This window comes from Xenopus tropicalis, chromosome 5, assembly GCF_000004195.4.
Source record: "Xenopus tropicalis strain Nigerian chromosome 5, UCB_Xtro_10.0, whole genome shotgun sequence".
Lineage (NCBI taxonomy): Eukaryota > Metazoa > Chordata > Amphibia > Anura > Pipidae > Xenopus > Xenopus tropicalis.
Genome location: NC_030681.2, coordinates 110586133 through 110610578, shown reverse-complemented (window position 1 = coordinate 110610578; position 24446 = coordinate 110586133). Strand labels below are relative to the sequence as shown.

At 36.0% G+C, this 24446-nt stretch overlaps 1 protein-coding gene across 2 annotated transcripts in view; it reads left to right on the top strand.

The window, feature by feature from the left end:
• nlgn1 (neuroligin 1) overlaps nt 1–24446 on the top strand; it is a 414257-nt gene that overhangs the window by 73618 nt on the left and 316193 nt on the right. Inside the window, exon 1 of one of the 2 annotated variants that reach the window (XM_031901576.1) lies at nt 2451–2526. The exons of the other annotated variant lie outside the window; for it this stretch is intronic. The gene's annotated coding sequence lies outside the window, so the exon portion shown is untranslated. Of the gene's footprint in view, nt 1–2450; nt 2527–24446 lie in introns of those variants that run through there. 2 annotated transcript variants of the gene reach the window in all.

Here is a 24446-nt window from a genome sequence, read left to right as displayed (position 1 = left end):
TTTTTAATTATATAGCAGTACTTATGTACACAGCACTGTGCAGCAGAGCAATAAATTAATAGAAGAAAAAGGGTCATTACAATAATAAATAGAAATAAATACATAGTACAGTTACAATAAAGATTGAGAGCGAAGTATCAAGAAGACAAGAGGAAGAGGATCCCTCACCTGTAGAGCTGACAATAGTGAGCTCTTCATTAACATTACTTGTAATTGTATTAATAATTGCAACAATAATTCTGCATTCTATATATAAAACCAGGGACATATACTAATACTAATTTCATCTTTGATAACATAGCATCAATACAATAGTATGAATAATTATCAGATATTTTCAGTATCCTGTTTACTGCAGTTTCTCACCGCCCTGCTTTTATGATGTTGATGAGTGTGTTGTTTACACCCAGCATTCCTTGTGCTTGACAAACACTCTCTAGTTTGTTAATGCCACCTGCTATTTCACAGAGAACCTGCCAGAATTAATGTCATAATGAAAACACAGTAAAGGTTAAGGGTCTGAAACGCCACAATTTGCTTTCCTTTAGCATCCATGGAATATAGATGGATATGGATAGCTGCAGGCATTCTGTGAGCAGCCGTGCCCTTTTGTATAAGCGGATATACAATACAGGGTTCTGATGAAAACTGCGCTTACGAATGGAGTATGGCATGTATCACGTAAAGGTGTACTAAAGGGCACTAGTCAATATAATATAGAAGAGCTTTTCCAGACCCAGCAGGAATGTACAGCATGGGTGCTTCCTTGCAGGGTCGGACTGGGGGGTGAAGGGCCCACCGGGGCTCCCGCCCCAGGAGCCCTGCAGGTGCCCCCGCTGGCCGCGTCCCCTAATTCCCCCCCCTCACAGGGCCCCCCACCCGACGGCCTCCCCTGAGCGCGTGTAAGTTAACGCATCGGGAGGAGCGGTCGGGCAGGGGGAGTGCCGGCAAGGGTCGGGTCTGGGCCACAGGGGTCCACCAGGATTTTTCCCAGTGTCCCAGTGGCCCAGTCCGACCCTGCTTCCTTGCAATATATGTTGCAATGAGATGCCCATGTGTAAAAGAGCAATGTTTGGGATTCCATATGTACATCTGCAAGTGCAGCAAGCAAAGCAATTTTGAGCTCAATAGGCAAGTTTTTTTCCACAATGCAGCTGGTTTTCCTAGAATTCCAGCTGCGTTTTGGTCGCAACTGCGTGATCTTGTACTTTGTCTACCACAAATACATACAATTCAGCAAAGTTACCACAATTGCACATGGATTTCATTTCAAATTGGCCATTTCAAAAGTGCAATTACAGTCCCTGCAATTTCACTGCATGAACTTTGAATGTAAAACCACTTTTATGGGCTAGGCGCTGCTCAGCCCTTCCTGCCTTCCATTCTGAATCAAACACTGCTCCTCTTGTTGATGCAAGGGAATTCTGAAACTGCCACCAACTCTTGACCAGGTGGTAGCTCCATGGTTCCCTTCGTGCCCAGCGTCAATAGGCGTGACACTTGTACCTAAACAATCTGTCACAGATATCACTCACATGCCGAACATCAGAAATGATGCTGGAATTCTGGGAAAAGATGCTGCATTGTAGGGAAAAAACATGGCAATTGCACAACTGACTACAGGGAAATTGCAGGGACAGCAACTGCACTTGGGTACATAAATGAGCCCTGATGATTGTCAAGCACAAGCCTCTTCTATCTTGGTGTAGATAAAAATCTGAACATGATATCTGTTTGTTGGGAAGTTGGTTAATTTTGCTATAGCCAATAGATGTCAAAGAGAATTATCAAGAAATATTTTTTGCTTTGTTGTTTATTAGCCCACTTTAAAATTTCCATTAAACACGCTGTATTAAAAATTCTCTGCTCCCCAGGAGATGCCCAACGTCACACAGTCTGCTTCTTGCATTTGTTTTCTAGGTGACCAGAAAAAATTAGATTTGCATAACAGAATTCACTGATTCTTTTTACCACTACTTGTCACAGTTTTGGGTGTGTGAGTGCAAATCCCTCTGTTTATTGATGGGGGGACGTTTCTGGAGTTGAACAGGGACAAGGTTTATATAGTTGTGGCTCAGGTTTAAGCTGGATCATGAGTGTTTCTGGGCAACCCTGGGAATGATATGTGAAACATTTTGTGTTCTTGGTTCCTTTTTTATGAGAAGGAAGGGGTAGCTCAGGTATCAGGTTGAGGAGTATGGGCAAGAGAGGCTAATGTCATTTGACAGATATAGAAAAAATCCTGTATTTTGGAATTTTAATGTGGATGCCATTTAGTAATAATAAGTGTATTATCCAATACAGCCTTGGAAAAGTTGACCCTGCTCTGACTTTTTTGTTTTGTTGTTTGTTTCTTGCAGCATTAATATGATATAGTCTCATATCTCTAAATATCATGCTGTCCTATATTCGTCAAACTCCAAAATGACTAAAGTACCTTATTACATTTCAGCTCATCCTCAAAAGATTCTATTGCATCAACTCCTGACATTTGACATGATCTCCTTTTCGGTGACAGGAGCTTAGGTAATAACTCCAAATATTTTTACAGAAGATGAACTGCCTTTATGATAATTATGCAATTTCAAAAATTCATCAAATATCTATAAATCTAGATGAAAAATAAAAATGTTTAAAAATGTTACAGCGTTGATTCTCCATGGGATCCCATTTTAGATTATCTCTAATTGCAACTGCCATGATTAGAAATCTTTTATAGAGGATAAATTGAAGAGTTTATTTTACAAGTCTGAGTCTAAAATTGCTGTCTGCTATCTAAACAACTGGTGTATCATGCTCATTTTAATTTTATATATCTCCATTATGAGCAAAAAGTAATGCAGTTTCATAGAAGCATAAACAATTTATGTTCCTTATTACAATGGGTTGAGTCAGATTACAAAAGCTACTGTATGAAACATAGAGCTAATTTTCTTGTATTAGAGGACCTTATGGTAGCAATGGAACACTTGCCATATGAATGTATATATATTCTGTGATATGTAATCCTAGACATAAACTTGTAAAACTGTATAGGGATTTTTACTTTCCTTCATTTATATTAACTTTCCTTTGGTAACTCGTAGCCTGAGTTCTGTTATGGACTTCAACAAAGTGCATGTAAATATCTTTATGACTGTCCATCTTGTGAGATGAAACTCAACAAGAAAAGACTCTGCGTGAGTGAATATAAATGTTTTTAAAAGTGAGTAGATGTTTTAAAAGCTGGGAGTGATTTTCTTGATCTGCTGAGAAGATGCAGTTTCATTACAGCTATTGCTGTCATTGCTGGATGCTGACATTGAGGGGTGTTAAAAGTTGCCCTGTGTCTGTAGACTACAGCACTGGTGTTTGCATGTGTGAAAACTTTGTTGCACAAAGTATTGTGATGAAAGAAATTGCATTCTACTCTACTTATTGACTCATCTTCCAAGGGGATCTTGTAGCAGTAGTCACACAAAGCTTTGAATGTTGCTTTTAATACCAAATCCTTCAAGGAAATATTGTTTTGCACAATATTTGTTTTTCAAATCACCAAAACTCAAAATGTGTAATAATAACATTAAGGGTAGATTTACTAAAACTAGAGGTTTTCTGGCAAAACCCCTGGCCAAGCACAATCTTTCAGGTAAGTGAGCTTACCCCACCTCAAGTGCTAGCCAATTAGCCAGGATGTGTTGTCCTGGCTAATTAGCTAGCACTTAAGGAAGGGTGAGATAAGTCCACCTACCTGAAAGATTGTGCTTGGTTAGGGGTTCTCAATCTTTTTTACCTGCAGCTAAATTAAAATGTAAAAAGAGTTGGGGGGCACAAGCATGAAACTTTTACCTGTGGGTACCTAATAAGGGCTGTCATTAGTTATTTGGTAGCCCCTATGTGTACTAGTAGCTAACAGGAGGTTGTGTTTTGCAATACACATGTTCTTTTTTACAACTAAAGCTTGCCTTCAAGCCAGGGATTTAAAAATAAGCACCTGCATTGAGGCCACTGGGAGCAACATCCAAGGGGTTGGTGAGCAACATGTTGCTCCTGGGCCACTGATTGGGGATCACTGTGCTTGGTGATAGATTTTAGCAACCATGGAAATTTGTTATGCAAACCCTATAGGAGCCTTAATGAGCACTGAGCTGACCTGTACAAATAATCAGCTTCAGTAAATTATATATTTTGCACTTGTTATTAAATATATCCCTTAGAAATATATCACTTCAGCGTAGGTTTAAAATCTAGCCACTGACTTGAATGATATTGAAGCATCCGAATGTAATATTTTGTAGTACTATCCAAGCACACAGAGGACAGTTTATCAGTTAACAATTCACACAATATTCTGCATGAAATAAAACAAATTTGTGTGTTCCAGAATGGTCAGCTAGGTCTACAGCCAACAGTTTATGGCTCTTAAACCTAATATTGTTTTGTTATTCACTGAAACAGAAATAACTGTGAACTAAGCCAAGCAAAATTTCCCAATGCATGCTGCCAGTATGTAAGTACTTTAAGTTTGTAGCTACAAAACTGACTTATAGCTACTTTATAGGGATACTCTTTTAGCCAGGGAAGCTTCTGAAGAAAAAAAATCACTGGTGTATAAAGACTGAACAGTTTGGCCACAATCAGATATTAATATGCAAAATGCAAGCCTACTTCCAAGGTAATACATATGTTTGCAAAGCTCCTTTTAAACAACCCATTGACATTATTGGAATAGGCGGCTTATACACTGCAGTAAACTCTGGAATGGGACTGACCTAGTAAAAATAATCTTTGATATTAATATAAAGATAACTTATTGTTGAACACCACCATTATACCTGACTACTATATATATATATATATATATATAATACCATATATAATACCAAAGCAATAAACTGAATTTAATGAGGAAAAATACATTTCCAATTATTATTATAATCATTAACAATTATTTAGAAAGTGCCAGCATATCCTTCAGCGCCGTACAACATTATCAAGTCGACCCTTTCTAATAATATACCACAGTTGATCACGAAGGCAAAATTACTTTTCAAATGCATCAGCATGAAAAAAAATGATTTCACACCCTTTACTGCAAAGAATTACTTACTCGTTTTATGGTGAAATATCCTTTTCTCCAGTGATTATCCAAGTATCGTGACTGTGGTATAAAACAGGCCCCGGGAAATTCATTTTAGTAAATCTTGCTGTAAATTGCTTAAACGCATTATCTCCCACAGATAAGTATTGCATTTTATCAAACCTGTCTTCATGACTAATATTTTTCACCCACATTAATTAATTTTGTAGTATGTCTCCGTGTGTTTCCAGTTGCAGAAGCCCTCTTTATTGTATGTTCTAAATTTAATTGGGGAGGCCCATTTATCAACAATAGACAAATCATTAGGGTTGAGGAGACTGTTTTATAAAGATACAAATAAACAAAAGGAATTTTGGGAATGAATTCCAAAGAGCTCCAAGAAAATCCCATTTACATGGGTTTATCCTATAGGCTAAAGCTCACCCACTGGGTTTTTAAAGCAGAAGCCAGTATAATGGCTGATCAGATTCCCAACTACAGACCAGTTTCATAGTGATGAGCGAATTTTTTCTCCAGGCATGGATTCTCAGCAAATTTCCGCATTTCGCCATTGGCAAATTGTTTAGCGAAACTTCCGTGAAAATTCGCCGTGGAAAAATTTGTTGGGCGGAAATTTTTTTCTTGCGTGTTAAAATGGGTGCGGTCACGTAAAAAAATGCGGGCGACAAAAAATTTTTGCAAATTTTCTTGCCGTTTCGCAAATTTTATGGAGAAGCAAAACGGGAGAGATTCGCTCATCACTACAGTTTTGCCCTTCTTGGGGCTTGTCAGTGTATGCAGGGTTTTCTGATCAGCTTAGGTAGAGCCACAAGTGTGGATTCACAAACAAATCATTAAAACCAGGACTAAATTCATTTCCACTAAAACCTTGAATGTCTAGTCATTTATTAAAAGATCCGAAAAGAAAATGCACAAATGAATTAAAATGCAAAACAAAAACAAAAAGAACATGAAAACCACATTTTTTTTGTGGTTTTTACATTTTTGCATGAATCTTTGTGGACAAATAAAAAAATCTGAAAACCTCCAAAACCACAAATGAAATAAAGATTGTAACCATTATCTTAGGGCAGCTCCCATTGACTTCTACATGACCTCAACTGCTTTTAGATGAAGATTTTCGGTGAAAATTTTTATTAAGTGTTTAAGTGTTATTAAGTGTTTTTCATGGTTTTAAAAAGTGTGATTTGCACAAAACATTTTAGTTTTATCGCTCAAAACTACCAAATTCAAATGTTTGCTTATTTATTTAAAATTTTAAATCTAAAAAACTTGAAAAGACTATATAATGAAATAATAAAAGACTATCAAAACTATTCAAAAAATGTGTTTTGCTAGGACAACTCCCACTAACTTCTATATGAACTTGCAAGCTTTTAGCTAAGCTTTTTATAAGTTTTAAATTCAATTTTTTTGTGCTTAATTAATATTAAACATTTGCATTTTAGAAACTCTAATTAAACTTTGTGAATTTTAGTGAAACCAAAAATTTGAATTTGTACATTGATAAATCGGCACTAGGTGTCTGTAGAAAGTACAAATGTTACTCTTATTCCATCTATTTACTTCTTTTCATATATATAATAAAAACTTACTGACCTTAACTATTACTGTATATACTCGAGTATAAGCCTAGTTTTTCAGCACCCAAAATGTGCTGAAAAAGTCACCCTCGGCTTATACTCGTGTCTGGGTCCCTCCAGACTAGCACCTTCTGTCCTTTGTGTGCAAATTAGGCCACCCACAAGCAGACCCTCCAGTGCCCTGGCCCACTCCCAGTTGCAATACTTTTTTCCCCTTACGTGTCCTCCGGGATCGAAACTGCCGCCAGTTTGCCAATGTGCAATGAGCGTGGGGTAGTATTCATATTGTTTTTGTTAACCCTCTTCTCCACTTACAGAGCTAGTTTACGGTTTTTCTTTGAAATAAATATTGAAAAACATATACCCCACTGATGCCTCATTTAATGTAATTGTATTGGTATTTATTTTGATTCTTGAAACTTAGCAGTAGCTGCTGCATTTCCCACCCTAGGCTTATACTCGAGTCAATAAGTTTTTCCAGTTTTCTTAGGTAAAATTAGGTACCTCGGCTTATATTCGGATTGGCTTATACTCGAGTATATACGGTACTATTACATAAGCCCCTAGATAATTCTGAACATAATCATTACTATTACACAAAAAGCTACAGCTCCCTTATCCATGTTATGTCTAATACTGTATTCTCTCTTTTTGATGGAGGCTGGTAAAGTATATTAGCCTGATTTAATTGACTGAATAATAGATAAAATATGCAAAAATGCAATCACTGTCTCCTTTTTTAATTAAACAATTAATGGCAAATGGACCTGTTACAGAGCACTGGAGTATACCACTTATCACTTTTTTTCACATTAAAAGGGCATCCATTCCTGAATGCCCTCTTGCCTACACCCATTGAAGAGTTTTCCACCCAGATGTAGATGTAATATTTGGCTTTTGCAGAAACCTAAAATTACAACATCTCCTACAATTCTCTGATTGTCTTTCACAAAAACAAGGAACTTCAACATAACTGATGTTTCAATAACCACCATTTTAATTTGTACTTGTTATAATTAAATTATACTGCCAGTAATCTATTGCCCTGAATACCTACTCCAGAGATTTAAATGCAACTAGTGGGTTAGCAAGACAGATAAGCAGACTACCATGCCCTTCTTTGTTAGTTGCACTAATCCAAGTATACAATGTGAACCAACTGAATGTAAAGTATGGCTCAGAAGAAGCTGCTCGGATGAGTAGTGAAACATCTTTAATGATTACTTAGCAAGTCCAGTTGCTTTAGATTTACTTATACTAGATATACCATGACCTGGATGAATGAAAATCTTCATAGCCATATAGTTCAGAGTTGCTTTCACTTTGACTTAACCCTGCATACATATATATTAATTTTATGGAGTCCCACATAGTTCAATGAGATTAATTTCCTTTTAGGGGAATCACTTCTGCCTTTCTAAGCCATGCTCTTCTTGGCTAAGTTTGGCTATGAAAACTATGCACCACTGCATCAAGGCCTTTTGTAAGGCTGCTGTGTGTTTATAGACAGTATGCTAGACTATGTAATTTTCTGTCAATTGCTGTGGGACAGCAATTTCAATGTGCTGCCTTTCTGTGAATCCCCTTGTCTGTTTTCTTGTAGACTCTCGTATTCCTGTAATTTTAATCATGCTATGACTGCTGTTTGCCCCTAAGTTTCAGTATTAAAATTAATAAAAATTAATAAATGATGTAAAGATTTAAAGCTAAACACATGCCATATATGTGGAGAAATTTATCAACAAAACCTCATTGTTACCCACTATCTGGTCTTCCAAATCACCAATAGGATGGGAGCCCTCCCTAGGCCCCCCTCTCTTTATTGGCATAGTTGCTTTTTTTCTAGCATAGTATAGGAGCTTCTCTAAGCGCTAAGGCAGGACAAAGTATATGCTACAGTATATGAGAGCTAAAAATACCTTAACCACAATGTAAGTTTACCTTCCATTCGCTTCCAATACTGCTTATTTGCTGCACTTCATGACCGCACACATACCTTCCATGCAGTCTTGGATCCCTTCTTTCATCCAAACAATAAACAAAGGCGCATTTAACTACAAGCTTCTTACGGGTCTGTCACGAACAGCAGCAAGTAACAATAAGAGTGGATGTAACTATGGTGGCACTGGCTGAAACAACTTGTGCTCAACTATAATAATGTTGTGTACACAGATGTTGTGATGCTGTAAATTAAGCAGGGGGAGTCTTGAGTCATAAATACTGAATGGCCTCTGGTTAAAAGTCCTGAAAGATTGATACTTTTGGGGCTCAGGACTGAGTTAATGCCATTAAGGAGGCTATAACTATAGAAGTAACTTATTGGCTATGCAACCAATTTAAATTATACATGCCATCCATATTTGCCAACGAAATAACAATGATTATTTTCCTAATTATGAGGAAAGAACTGTGTTCTATAGATATGGTGTTGAAAGCATACGTATTCTGATTCACATATCATCTATTGCACTAATCTGAGATGGCCCAATAGCTTAGTGCAGTTACATTCAATAACTACCCCTTTATATAAACCATGTTGTACTGTTCTGATCCCATCAACATATCCTGAATAATTTTTATTAGGCTTCATGTGGGATGCCCCTTTTTAGATAAGTGTACATATGCACTTTGAGGTTTAAAATGCATTCACAGAGTACAGGGTGTTTATGTGACAAATTTGTATTAAAAAAATGATATCCATCTTTTCTATATTTTTAATTGTGGCAATTTGCAACCCTCATATCTCTGCCTGTTTGTACAACATCCTCTATCCAGGAATCATGTATTGAGAATACAGAATCATAACCATTTAATAACATTTTATAGGACTAACTTAGGACTTGCATAGTTTGTACAATGTTGAATAAATACTGTATTGTTTATACACTATTAGTAATTTATACACCTTTCCTTAATTTATAAAATAAAATATTGATGCATGCTCTTTGATGCACTAATGTAGTTATATAATAAAAGTCACAAACCTTGCAACAGGTCCGGTAACCCATAGCAACAAATCAGATAGGTTAGTCAGTTAGGTTTTGTAAAAAGTGATTGCCTTCCTGACAATTGTTTGTACAGGTATCGGACCCCTTATCCAGAAACCCGTTAGCCAGAAAGCTTCGAATTACGGAAAGCCTGTCTCCCATAGACTCCATTTTAATCAAATAATTCAGAATTTTAAAACTGATTTCCTTTTTCTCTGTAATAATAAAACAGTACCTTGTAATTGATTCCAACAAAGATATAATCAATCCTTATTGGATGCAAAACAATCCTATTGGGTTTAATGTTTTATTGATTTTTTAGCAGACTTAAGGTATGGAGATCCAAATTACGGAAAGACCCCTTATCCAGAATACCCTTGGTCCCGAGCATTCTGGATAATGGGTCCTATACCTGTAATTGGTTTACTAGACCTGCTGACACTTTTATATTTTGTTGTATATTACCCTACATATACTGTATTTCAGGTATGTTTGTATAATTTAATTTTTATTTATTTTTTGCAAAATCAGTAGTCCACTCACATTTAGAACATAGAATCCATTACATTTTAAACAAGATTTCAGGGTTTCCAAGTCATTTTAAGAACACAGAAATTATACCATATGTAGACTTTATTTTTAAAAAGGGAACTGTATAATACAAATATGTGCCAATATTCAACAACAACTTCAGTATTATTGCTGTAGCACAAACCTAAATAGTATAAAAACATACATATGTCAAACATATCTCAATTTTTCTGTTCTTCCATGCATCTATGCCTTTTCTTCTTTTCTGTCTATTTTGCCACCTAACCTCTGGCTTTCATTTTCTTCCATTATACTTCTGATATGTCTTTCCTTCTTCTGTTCTTTTAATTCTTCTGTTTGTTCTTATTTTTTTAACACATGCAGACTTTTTCAATTTTAAAAGGGCATGACATTATATTTTAATAATCTAATACATATCACAAACTGGTGGTGCTGCATGTAAACGATTACTAAAATTAGTACTTAAGGGGTACATTTATCATGCTGTGTAAAAACTGGAGTGAAGCATTATCAGTGATGTTGACCAGGGCAACCAATCAGCAACTAGATTTCAACAGTTAGAAAAGCAAAGCAAAGCATCTGATCCCATGTCCAAATGCTAAATTGGGGATGCTGTGATCATTTCACAACATACATGAAAATCATGGCCAGAGAAAAGTTTTAAATGGTCATGATTTCTATTAAAAGAATTTAAAAATGTTGCCTAGAAATAGTATTTTTCTTCTGCTTTTCAACAATTGAAGTACTAAGTTCAAAACTCTGTATTCTGATGCAACATTTTAACACAAAATCAAAACAGTCCCAGGTGTAAGTCATGTTGCCAACTTCACCAGCTGCTAAAAGCAAAACCTTTTTCACTATAACCTGCATTTAAAGGCTGACATGCTGCTTGAAAGGATATACAGTCACCATATTTACAAGGGAAAAAAAAGGTTTCCAGTATTTTATGTCAAAATAAATAAAAACATGTATATTTTCATGTTAGAAAAATTTAGGGGCATATTTATCAAAATGTGAGTTCAGCGCTTAATAAGTAAAGACTCACCAATGTTCTAATCATTCCTATGGGATTTTTAGAAGTGTATTTATCAGTGGGTGAATCAGTGGGTGAATCCACCATTTGATAAATACGCTTCTGAAAATCCTGTAGGGACCCATAGGGTTAAGCTCCCTATGGTGTTACCCCTTATCTTTTCCTTATCTGTACTGTTATAGGGCAGAGCCCTCTACACTCAGATTTCAGTTATTAGGCTACCCCCTATAGGTTTAGCCAGGTTGACCACTCCCCTTGGCAGACTATATAGTGTCTTGCACATGGAAGTGTCTTCCTCTTTGGCTGCTGTTGTCTCAAGGCTTCACGTCACTGAGCCTGAGGCATTGGGCCCCAGTAAGGAGAACCTGCCATTTTGTAAGTCGGGGACAGGGCCCCGTGAATGAGATCAAGTCAGCACAGTCAGTTATATGTAATAGCACCCTCTAGGAGTGGTGAGCATAGATAGCTTATTTAGTAAGGGCAGCACTAGCCCCATCAAAGGAGACTGTAAGGGTTTAGTCTAACCCAGGCTTTGTATGCCTTGCTGTAGGGACCACAGTTAAGACGTAGGTTTCAGGCAGTACCTCACCCTGGACCATAGTTGGCTGGAAGGGATCCGTTCCAGTAAAGGGCATCCATTCCTGGCATACAGCTAATACTCTGCATATCCTTCAAGTGGGCTATACTGTTTCCTTAAGTGTCACATTTGCTGTATCCATTGTGACCAAGTTCTATACTGCTATGACTGTGAATATATACCCTGCTGCACTATTCCATATGTGCCTTTGTCCAATAAAGTATTATCCAGTTAACTGCAAGAGCTCCTGGCGTCCTATCACTTATTATATTGCACAACATCAGTGTGAGTTGTAGTTCAACAGCACCATCTAGCCCCTGACATAGCTCCCATATCGCGGATGCCCAACCTGGGAAAGGGGGTTGCATGTAACACATGCTCTAAATGTCCAACTAGCCTGGTATAACACCCCTATTAAGCCAAACAAGTGTTACAATCCCATAGGAATTAATCGAATGTGGAATGTTAAATGCATCTCAACACTGAAAGATTTAGGTATGACTTGTGCCTAATGAGGGACCCTGATGGAGTCTACTGAGCTTATATTTTTTGGCCAATATGTGATTCCAACCCAAAGTTAACCATATATACAGTAAGTATATCCATGGCAAGGCTATATTACTAATAGAGCACATTTATTTTAAAATAGTTTTATGGAGAACTGCACAGTATAAAGAGTAATTATGTTATTATACATATTGTATATGTGAGGGCCTGATTGGCTAAAATTCATTAAAATCATTCTCTGAATCTTGACTTTGTCACCATAGTGATACGGTTTCTTAGAATTTGCTCTGTTCTAACAATATTTTCAATAGTTATAATATAAATAATGGTTTATGCAAAGAAAATCTTTAGTAAATTGCAGGATCTTTATATTTGTGGGTGGGAAAAGATTGTACTCAAAAAGCAGAATGGAAAAATATTTTAGCCCAAACACAACGGTTTCTAAGTTGAAAAGATATTCATACTTCACACCCATTGGGCTTATAGTGAATTTATTACTTAGAGTTTACCTAAAATTATGCTTCATAGGACATTCAACCGAAAAAATGAATATTTATCATATGGATTTTATTTGAATACAAAGGTTGTCAGCATTACTTGTATTTTTATGTGACAGAAAAAGTAAAGAAAAAGTCAATTTTCAGTTACTTATTTATAAAATATTTGTTCTATTTTATGTTTTATTCAGGGAAAAGTGGCCTTTGGAATTTGTTCAGATAAAAAGATAGGACTTGCTACACATGGATAAATTAAATAGCTGCTAATTACGGCAGAGACCTACTTGAAGTGGTAAAATAGCAGACTCTTTCAGCACTAGATCAGCCAATGCATTTCATTTTATGTTATTACAGTGTTGAAGCATTGCAGTGTTTCTGATTTAAGTAAAAAACAAATAGAAATTTGAGAGCTGAGCTTTGGCTATTTTTTAACATTCAAATCTTTTAGTGCCATTGTAAAGTAATGATAGACTGGAGTAAATTGAAAATGTGTGCAGTGCTTTTACTGCCAGCTCACACCAGGGCAAATTACTACCCTTGTTTTCTAAGCCCCTTGTAAATGATGTCCCTGGTTCTGGAGGGTGCCCAAATCTGCATAAAGCTTTTCTTTGCTTGCTTGGTTTAATGCATTTAAGAACTATCCAGGCAATGCAGGTTAACAGAACATACTGGATATCTTGTCTTATTAATATAGTTTATGGGGGATTGGTATATGCATAGCTGCTGGCTGTCCTAAGGAATTTTTGTCCCTGGAAAGGTCCCAGGCAAGTACTAATGTTCATCTGCATAGGCCTTTATAGTCATATGTATTCCCAAAAGAAAATAGGAACTCAATTTTAAATAAAAGCCAAAAAGCCTCTGTGTGCTGTCAAAGTCTGTTTGAAATGGGGGCTAATGTGATGTAGCACTACCTGGAAATAAAGTAGTTCTTACTGGCTGCTAAAAACAAAACCACAGGATTATTGATCAGTTGTGAAAATTATCAAACCCCAAATGGTTGACACTTAAATAACAGGTTTGTTCATTTCTACCCAAAAGATGATCTTTGTAAAATGGACAAGATCATCTTGTCTATTTTACTTGACAGTCTTTCAACATCACACTTCCTGTTGCTTTGACTGACACAAAGGTCTCAGAATGTAACCTTGTCTCACAGCAGATTCCCCTATAACAATTGTTTTATGAGAGCTGCTTCTATAATATTTATCATGCCTGTGCCTTTGCCCTTGCAAGTTAGCAAATGAAACTTTATAGCACAATCCAGAAGACTCTTTCCCAAGGTTACTTGTATTCAAGAAATGTTCTAATACCTTTTTAGCAAAGCCTATCCTCAAATATCTTGATAGTTTTAGCTTACACCTATCATATTTTGCTTCTTTTATGTTACATTTTAGTCTTATGCTCTTGATAAAAACCTTAAAATGATATGCCACCATGTAGTTTTGACATTCTCTTATTTGTATATGAAACCGTATCACTGTTGGTTAATTCACATGAATTTTTGCTTATCCTCTAGCATGGTGATATGGGAAAAGATGGGTTGCTGGGGTACTGTTGCATGCTGCTTCCACATAGGATTTGAGAATACAAGTTAAGATAAACTCTTATTTATTGCTCCTCAAATGTTCTCTTGAAAATGATGGCTTCTTACTTTCATAATCAACATAATATTTTACGATCTACAGTATGCGGCTACGGATTACAAAGTATTAATTTTATTAATCACATAGTGATGAGCAAATCTGTCCTATTTGGCTTTGCCGAAAAATTCAGGAAACGCAACTTTTTTGATGCGACCACGACCTTTCTAATGTGAAACCATGCCTGCAGTTCATCGCTACACATAAACCTACAGCTGAAAAATGCACCAGTGTGTTTATTTCACTTGTGCCTTTACAGTACTGAGATTTGGTTGCAGAAATAGTGAATGATGAAGATAGTTTTCTGCAAAAATATATCCCAGATATGGGATCTATAATCCAAAATGGTTGGGGCCTGGGGTGTTCTAGATAAGGAACTTCTCTGTAATATTGTTTTGCCACCATTTCGGCTTAAAGCAGTTGTTCACCTCTAAATTAACTTTTAGTATGATGTAGACAGTGATATTCTGGGACTTCATTTTTTTATTATTTATGGTTTTTCAGTTATTTACTGTAACTTTTTGTTCAACAGCTCTACCATTTGGAATTTCAGAAGGATTCTAATTGCAAGGTGTTGTTCACCTTAGCAATCAGGCAGTGGTTTAAATGTGAGATTAGAATATGAATAGGAGTTTACTATATAGAAAGATAAGTAATAACAAGTAACAATAACAATAAAATTGTAGCCTCACTGAGCAATAGTTTTTTGGCCTCCGGGGTCAGTGACCCCCAGTTGAAAGCTGTGTCAGTGGAAGGCAAATAATTAGAAAACTATATTAACTAATATAAACCAATTGCTGACATAACATACTAAAAATCAAGTTATAGGTGAACTACCCCTTTAATACAGCTTAGTTAGGATCAAGTACAAGTTACTGTTCTATTAGAGAAAAATATATAAATAAAAAAATGAAAAATATCATTAAAAAAACTGAAATTTCTGCAAAACATATACTATATTACAGGAATGGGATCTATTATCCATAATGGTTGGGGCCTGTGGTGTTCTAAATAGGGGGCTTTTCTGAAATTTGCAGTGAAATGAACCCAATAGGATTATTTTGCCACCAATATGGATTAAGGAAAACTGTATATCACCAGAATGAATCCTTAACCAAAAGATAGTTTATATTATGTTAAGTGACCTATTAAAGAATAAGTAAACCTTTTTTTTCTATCAGTAAAAGTACTCTAAACAGCCTCCAGAATTACCTACCTTTGTCCCAGGATTGAACAGGAGTGACCTGGATCCTTAGTTAGAAGTTGAATTCTCCTGCTCATTTCCTTTGCTTCCTTGTGCAGAGTGAAGCCCCGCCTCCACTTCCTGTTCAGGTCTCGTATCAAAAAAACAAACAAACAAACAAACAAACAAACAAACAAACCTGATCATGCACAGACTGGCTCCTGCTGCTTCCAGGTTTGTGCAGAAGGCTCTCTACTTCGACTACAGTTGTTGAAGTGATGAGAGAACTGAACAGGAAGTGGGGGCTTCACTTCACTTCATGCTGGGACAAAGTTAGGTAATTCTGGAGGCTGTTTAGTGTAATTTTACTGATAGAAAAAATAAGAAAAATTCAGAGCTTTCTTGATATTGGGTTTTCAGATAACAGATCTCATACCGTTACAATACTGGAAAGAATTGAGATAAAGTTCAGTGCAGAAAGAAAACAGTTCTTTATATTCTGTTTCTGTTTATATTCTTAGTTATTATATTCTGTATAATTATATTTCAGCCAAAAATGGGAAAGGAATGTAGGTGTTAGTTCACTAACCATAACAAAACACGTTAGGTAAAAACCATGCTTTGAATAATGAACACATTTTGTAGCTAATTTTGTAAACATATTATAGTGACTGGAATAAAATATAGGATAATCTGTAGCACTAGAACTGGGACAGTACATGTAGGATATAGTTAATCATTGCTAATTTTCACTGATGGGTAGGAACTGTTGCAATTAAGCTATGAATGAATTTCAAGATAAGCCCTGAACCCCACCAGCAGACATTGACAGGACAAGGTTCTAAATGCCCTATAGATCCACGGCTTTCAGCAGAAACTGTAACAATATTTTCATACGCAAAAAATCATGGCCAGGTGAAATAATGAAATCCTAGGATTTGAAAAATCAAAGTATTTTTAAGGCAATCATATTAATATTCATACTTGTGTATGCCTCTGCTCAGTGAGACATTAGACTAAATGTAAATACTTTAAAGCTCTGAAGTAAACGTGTGTAGATGATGATATACCTAGGGTTTATTCATTTTAAAAACTGGCTTTGATTAATGTAAATATAAACACAGGAAACATGTACAATAAATGCTTTTTGCACTTGTCTTTTAATTGCTTGCATTATTTTGACAAGTGACATACTAATTTAGGTATTAGCTGTCTATTTTTATAGCTTTTTGCTTTATAGTTTGAACTGCAAATGTGATTTAGACTTATTCAAATGCATAGCTAAGACACATATAAAATTAATTGTTTCATATCCCACTGTGTTTCCTCATTCCATTACTTCTTTCTTGTCAGTTGTTTTTGTATAATTACATTGCAGTATTTGTGGAGATACTTAACCTACTTCTGCTGGATTGTCAATAGAACATACTAAAATATGAGATGTCATAAACATTCTGTCTTCTAGTCACATGCTTCTGTCTGTGTTCCCAATCATTTTATTATCCTGAAGTTCTGATGGTTCATTTAGAGCACGTCATTTTGATTCCTATTTTAAAAAGTGTGATTTTTGAACACTTCTTATTGGTAAACACATCTCTTTGAAATTGTATGAAATGGACCATACTAATATTCCAAAAAATCTGATCAGATTAATAGACATTTCTTGTGTAGGAACCTTTTAAAGAATGTACAATTTTAGCAGCTCTTTATCTGCTTTCCCTTTAGACTGTAATGCACAATATTGTTGCTTTTGATATTTCCTCAGCCTGCCACTTGAGGTGTGGCACAGACCACTGTGCACTTGTTTTAAATCCACTGTAAGTTGTCGGTTTTTGTGCACCTGCTATACAGAAGCAGCAATGGCAGCTAGTTTTGCAGCTATGTATTATTATATTGTTCTATTACTGGCTGTTTTTTTTCATGGCATTTAAGATAATGCCTTTCTAGTCTCCAAACCATGCTCTATCCTGACTTTTATAAAACTATTATGGCATTTTAGAGCTATAATAAAGGTTTGGCTAACATAAATAAAGTTAATTTAAAATAAAAAATGTATTTTTTATTTACTGATAAGCTTGTCATAATCAATGCCAGAATACAAGTGGCATAAGAAACTCATGTTTTTTTGGTGTTGATTACCCAAAGCCTGAAGCTCAGTAAGAAATAAATATGCCCATTAGTAACGTGTTCATTTTAGTTTTAGACAATATGTAACACAATTTTGCAGTTCATCTCAACATATCCATTAGTAAAATACAAAACTTAGGTTGTAACTCCCACATTGCATTTAACTACATGGGGAAGCAAAATTACTGTATAAAAAATCTACTTTTTGAAAAAAGTCAACCCAAAAATCTCCAATATGCAGTTATTTATTAAAAAAAACTCAAACACACAACAATTTAAACCCAGTTAAATTACATGGTACCCATAATTTTTATCGGTTATATTTCAAATTCATATTAAAAACTCAAATTGGAAAATAGCTTGAATTTTGCTATTACAACTCCCATTCATTTCTTCATGAACTCACAAGCTTTTAGATGTTGGATTTTTATATTCATCTTTTGGGTTTTTTTTGCTTCATAAATCTCAAAAATTGAAATTTGAAGTCTCAATTTGTACTGCAAAACAAATTGTGGGAAAAAAAGTCAAACTGGAAGAACTCCTCTGCTTGTACATAATACGCTACTTAGTGTTTTAACACGTGTTTGGAAGACTGCTTATTGAGTGCCTGTTCTCTATCCATACGATAGGCTTAAACTCACAAATTAAATATAAATTAAAGAATAGATGAGGTATAAGCATAGTTAAAAAACCTTAATACATTTTTCCAACCTCTTTTACAAACCACAACTTGAATAAATGCTACGGTTCTCTAGTAAAGTCAGGGACTTTGTATCATTCCATAATATTAACAAATTTGATTTACTTTTAATGAAAAGAAATTTATATTAAATTTCCACAAATCTGAAGAGTGGAAAGAAGATAAGAATTTCTCAGCCCAGAGAATAATAATAGCAAAGCTATAAAATATAAACACAAAGCTCTGTCATTTTCACTAACAGCTGAATAACTCTTTCAGCATAGACTTTCCAAAGCACCCAGGTCTTTCCATAGCACCCAAAGGAATTTGACATGTTGGTGAATAATAGGTTAGTATGTTGTGTAAGAATAGTATATTCAGCCAGTAGATGGTTTCTTGGTTTGTAGATTTATAATCCATAATATGTGAGAGGATGCTGATAATTTAATTTACAATGGGAAGGGGGCTGCAATAATTCCTCATTAAAAGACTTAAAAAAGCACATTAATTTTAATACAGGGGAACTAGGAGGGGATATTTAGTGCAATTAGATCTCAGCTGGACATCGTCATTAAGCATGAAGAGAAATATAATCCAATTAAGAGGGTTTAATATGATATTTTACCTAATCCCACTACAATGACATTAGCCAGAATTTATAAGCAATTCAAAAGTATCATTTGTATATATATATACTATGATAGCATACTATGATAGCATCTTAGTCATAATGCGCCTAGTTTTAGGTCCAGTAATATTAGCAAATGAAAGGACTTTATCTCACAATAACTTTTTAAATGGATATGTCGGGCTGCACAGGTATAGGACTTTTCAGCCATTGGACTACAAATATTTTCTGATGTAACAGTATGCATAAACAGATGACATCACATTAAGGCTGTATACAGACTCAGATCCTAAGGAAAAATTCCCATTGAATAATGCTGTTAAAACTTGAAAAAATTAATAAATAAAAGAAATGTTTCCTCATTATAGTGCAGGGAACCCCACAACTTTTCTGTTGATACATATTGACTGACCTTGTTAGTATGGGGTAGGTTATATTGAAATGATATGCAAAATGTGGAGTGTGTATTTAGATCTTGTGCTGCCTAAGCTGGTTGGAAGTTGACATAGCCTAGCCTATGGAAACATGCCACCCAGATCATTCTCTTTCCAGCCCCACAGTGAAAAATAGACCTTGCAACATAATTAAACAATGAAAATGAAGTACATTTGTTGTAAATAACATAGATTTATAATGTTCCTAATCTGTGCTTACTACTAAGTCCAAGTCATAGGGGCTGATTTACTAAGACACGAATTTGAATCCGAATTGGAAAAATTCCGATTGGAAAACGAACATTTTGCAACTTTTTCGTATTTTTTGCGATTTTTTCGGCGCCTTTACGACTTTTCGGAAATTATCGAGACTTTTTCGTTACCAATACGATTTGCGCGAAAAAACACGAGTTTTTTGTAGCCATTACGACTTGCACGAAAAAACGCAAGTTTTTCGTAGCCATTCCGAAAGTTGCGCAAAATCTGGCGTTAAAACTTGCGCGAAACGTCGCGCCTTTTTCGTAGCGTTAAAACTGAAAAGGCGCAACGTTTCGCGCAAGTTTTAACTCTACGAGAAAACGGCGACTTTTCGCGCAAGTTTTAATGCTACGAAAAAATCGCCAGATTTTGCGCATCTTTCGGAATGGCTACGAAAAACTCGTGTGTTTTCGCGCAAATCGTATTGGTAACGAAAAAGTTGCGATAATTTCCGAAAAAATCGCAAAATACCGATCATTACGAAAAAAACGCAATCAGACGCATTCGGCCCGTTCGTGGGTTAGTAAATGTGCCCCTTAATAGCTGTACTACAGTACTTTTATCCATTGTTTTAACTTTCTTTATGTTATCTATCCTTATGCTAATTTTACATAGGGCGCATTTCAGTCTGGTCTATTTGATTGGGCTGAAAAGCCCCCATGAATGCTTTCCACTGGAGAAAAAAAGGCAGGGAAGAACAGGTTAACTAGAAAATATGAGGGCTCATTTACAACTGCAAGTACAGTGTGCAAGCGGAAATTTGAGTGCTAGTCGCCATGTTTTTTTTACCCACAATGTGAAGTGAACAGAAGGACAGGTGAGCCAAGCACAACTACTGTATATGGATGTGCAAAGAGCACCTTTTGATTTCCCTACAGGGAAATTTGTAGAACCACAACTGCATTTTGTTTTGGGAGCCTTGAAGGTGATTACCTTTTCATTTGTTGTATATGAGCCCTATGATCTTGTGAATGGGAGCCTCGAAAGGTGAGGTATTGATGAGTAGTGATGAGCGAATCTGTCCCATTTTACTTCACCGAAAAATTTGCAAAACTGCTGAAAAATTCACAAGACATGGCTACCGTACAACTTTTTTATGCAACTGCAACTTTTTTGACATGACTGTAATGTATTTAAAATAACTGAGATGTATTTGACGCAACTTTTTCCTCATAACCGTTAATAAAACCTTCAACTAATTGGGAGAAGTGGTACAGGTATAATGTATACATTTAGAATAATTTGCTGTGAAACAGAAATCTATTTATATGTTTACATTTTTTGCCTAATTCAGTGCTGTACAAACAATACAATTAGGGCTAATGGAAAGTAACAGAGTAGAGTATGTATCATATGGAGATCATGTTTTTTTTTCCTGCAATTCAAGGAAATCACCAAGAAAAATGTGGTTTTGAATTTTTCTGAATCTTCCAAACTCAAATATTCCATATCCAGAAAAAATCTGGAAATTTCCCACACTGCTTGTTATGCATGGCATCACAATATACCAATGTTATAGCTGGAATACTCTTTATACTTTGAAGTAAAATACTAATAGAGCAGTGTAGAAAGGAAGCATTTTACTAATTATGTACTAGAATTGTGGAATTTGTCAAGTCAATAAAGTGAAAATATTGACTGGAAATCTCAGCATATTGCTGGCATATACACTTTTAGACATAATACACCCAGAGATACTGATTAGCGAAACTGGCCCATTTTGCTTTGTGCAAAATGTTGTCAAGTTCATTGGAGTCAATCGGGAGGCATTGATGGGTTTTTTTTAATTAACACAAAATAACACTTTTTTGTGTAACAAAATAATGCCATTGGCGGGTTTTCTGTATTTTTTCCAAGGATTTTTAAACAGAGTAAAAAAATCTTTTTTTCTCCCAGCAAAACAAAACACATGAAAAAAATGTAGGTAGTGATGGTGTTTTTTTCTGCAATTTTGGGAACATTTTTGCTACCGGCAAGTCAAAACTGTAGCACGCAAAAAAGATCACCATCCCTACCCAGAGCCTTTACTTACCAGAATTATTGATTTAAGAAAAACTCTGCCTTTGCCCTAATGTTATAGACATGTATTTAATTTTATACCAAGTTGTTTACTTGTAAAATGTAAGGTCTAGTTATTTAATATGCCCCATATTTTAATACACAGTGGGCCCGATTCACTAAAGTCCGAAATAAGGAGTGCTATTTATAGTATAGTGCTATATACAGGTCCTTTTCAAAAAATTAGCATATTGTGATAAAGTTCATTATTTTCTGTAATGTACTGATAAACATTAGACTTTCATATATTTTAGATTCATTACACACAACTGAAGTAGTCCAAGCCTTTTCTTGTTTTAATATTGATGATTGTGGCATACAGCTCATGAAAACCCAAAATTCCTATCTCAAAAAATTAGCATATTTCATCCGACCAATAAAAGAAAAGTGTTTTTAATACAAAAAAAGTCAACCTTCAAATAATTATGTTCAGTTATGCACTCAATACTTGGTCGGGAATCCTTTTGCAGAAATGACTGCTTCAATGTGGCGTGGCATGGAGGCAATCAGCCTGTGGCACTGCTCAGGTGTTATGGAGGCCCAGGATGCTTCAATAGCGGCCTTAAGCTCATCCAGAGTGTTGGGTCTTGTGTCTCTCAACTTTCTCTTCACAATATCCCACAGATTCTCTATGGGGTTCAGGTCAGGAGAGTTGGCAGGCCAATTGAGCACAGTAATACCATGGTCAGTAAACCATTTACCAGTGGTTTTGGCACTGTGAGCAGGTGCCAGGTTGTGCTGAAAAATGAAATCTTCATCTCCATAAAGCTTTTCAGCAGATGGAAGCATGAAGTGCTCCAAAATCTCCTGATAGCTAGCTGCATTGACCCTGCCCTTGATAAAACACAGTGGACCAACACCAGCAGCTGACATGGCACCCCAGACCATCACTGACTGTGGGTACTTGACACTGGACTTCAGGCATTTTGGTATTTCCCTCTCCCCAGTCTTCCTCCAGACTCTGGCACCTTGATTTCCGAATGACATACTTTGGACCACTGAGCAACAGTCCAGTGCTGCTTCTCTGTAGCCCAGGTCAGGCGCTTCTGCCGCTGTTTCTGGTTCAAAAGTGGCTTGACCTGGGGAATGCAGCACCTGTAGCCCATTTCCTGCACGCGCCTGTACACGGTGGCTCTGGATGTTTCTACTCCAGACTCAGTCCACTGCTTCCGCAGGTCCCCCAAGGTCAGGAATCGGTCCTTCTCCACAATCTTCCTCAGGACCCAGTCACCTCTTCTCGTTGTGCAGCGTTTTCTGCCACACTTTTTCCTTCCCACAGACTTCCCACTGAGGTGCCTTGATACAGCACTCTGGGAACAGCCTATTTGTTCAGAAATTTCTTTCTGTGTCTTACCCTCTTGCTTGAGGGTGTCAATGATGGCCTTCTGGACAGCAGTCAGGTTGGCAGTCTTACCCATGATTGCGGTTTTGAGTAATGAACCAGGCTGGGAGTTTCTAAAAGCCTCAGGAATCTTTTTAAGGTTTTTAGAGTTAATTAGTTGATTCAGATGATTAGGTTAATAGCTTGTTTAGAGAACCTTTTCATGATATGCTAATTTTTTGAGATAGGAATTTTGGGTTTTCATGAGCTGTATGCCACAATCATCAATATTAAAACAAGAAAAGGCTTGAACTACTTCAGTTGTGTGTAATGAATGTAAAATATATGAAAGTCTAATGTTTATCAGTACATTACAGAAAATAATGAACTTTATCACAATATGCTAATTTTTTGAAAAGGACCTGTATAGTTATTTATCTTGCGACGACATATTTTCAAGCAACATGCTGCGTAATATGTTGTGTGCTGCGTAATATATTGCTTGAAAATATGTTGTCGCAAGATAAATAACGCCAAGAACATCGCTTCTTAATTATGACAAGTGTCCTTTTAGTGAATCGAGCGAAAAATAAGAAGTGATAAGATTTTTAACGCATGCTATAAATAGCACTCCTTATTTCGGACTTTAGTGAATCGGGCCCAGTATCTGTAACTGACCGCTCTCTCACATACCGTCCATTAGTAACTTTTTCATAGAAGAATGAGAACACTGCACATTCTTTTAACGTTTAATTATGTCCATATTTCTTGCTACATTCCATAATTGGCTGATAACTACTGAAAGCACATAAAACACGGCTAGCTATTAATAGAATGTTATTTTCTTCTCCAAGAATGTTTCGATTTAGAAAATGTCTCCCTCAAAATGCACTTGCTCTGCAATATTTATAATCCCACTTCATTCAGTCTTGGCATTTGGTCTTGCTTGAAATTCTCAACCAACTGCTAAATCATAAAAATAAAGCATAAAATATAGTTTTGTTGGCAACGTCAGTATGAAGTGTTTTTACCACCACTATAATCAGATGGACCTTCACTCAGTAACGCTTGCTTAAACCCATTCTTAGCTCATAAAATGGTTACAGTGGAAAGAAAAACATGACTGTAACAATGACTCTGCTGTAGTTCTGGTTACATCCACAGCAGCTAATAAGCTTTCATTTTCAAATATCACGCTAATTGCCTTCCAATGCCCCTCTCCACTAGGGGGTCATAGTTTGGAGACCTTTGCTGCTGTAGAATATACTAGGGACTGATTTCACAGTGATTTAAAGGTGCTAA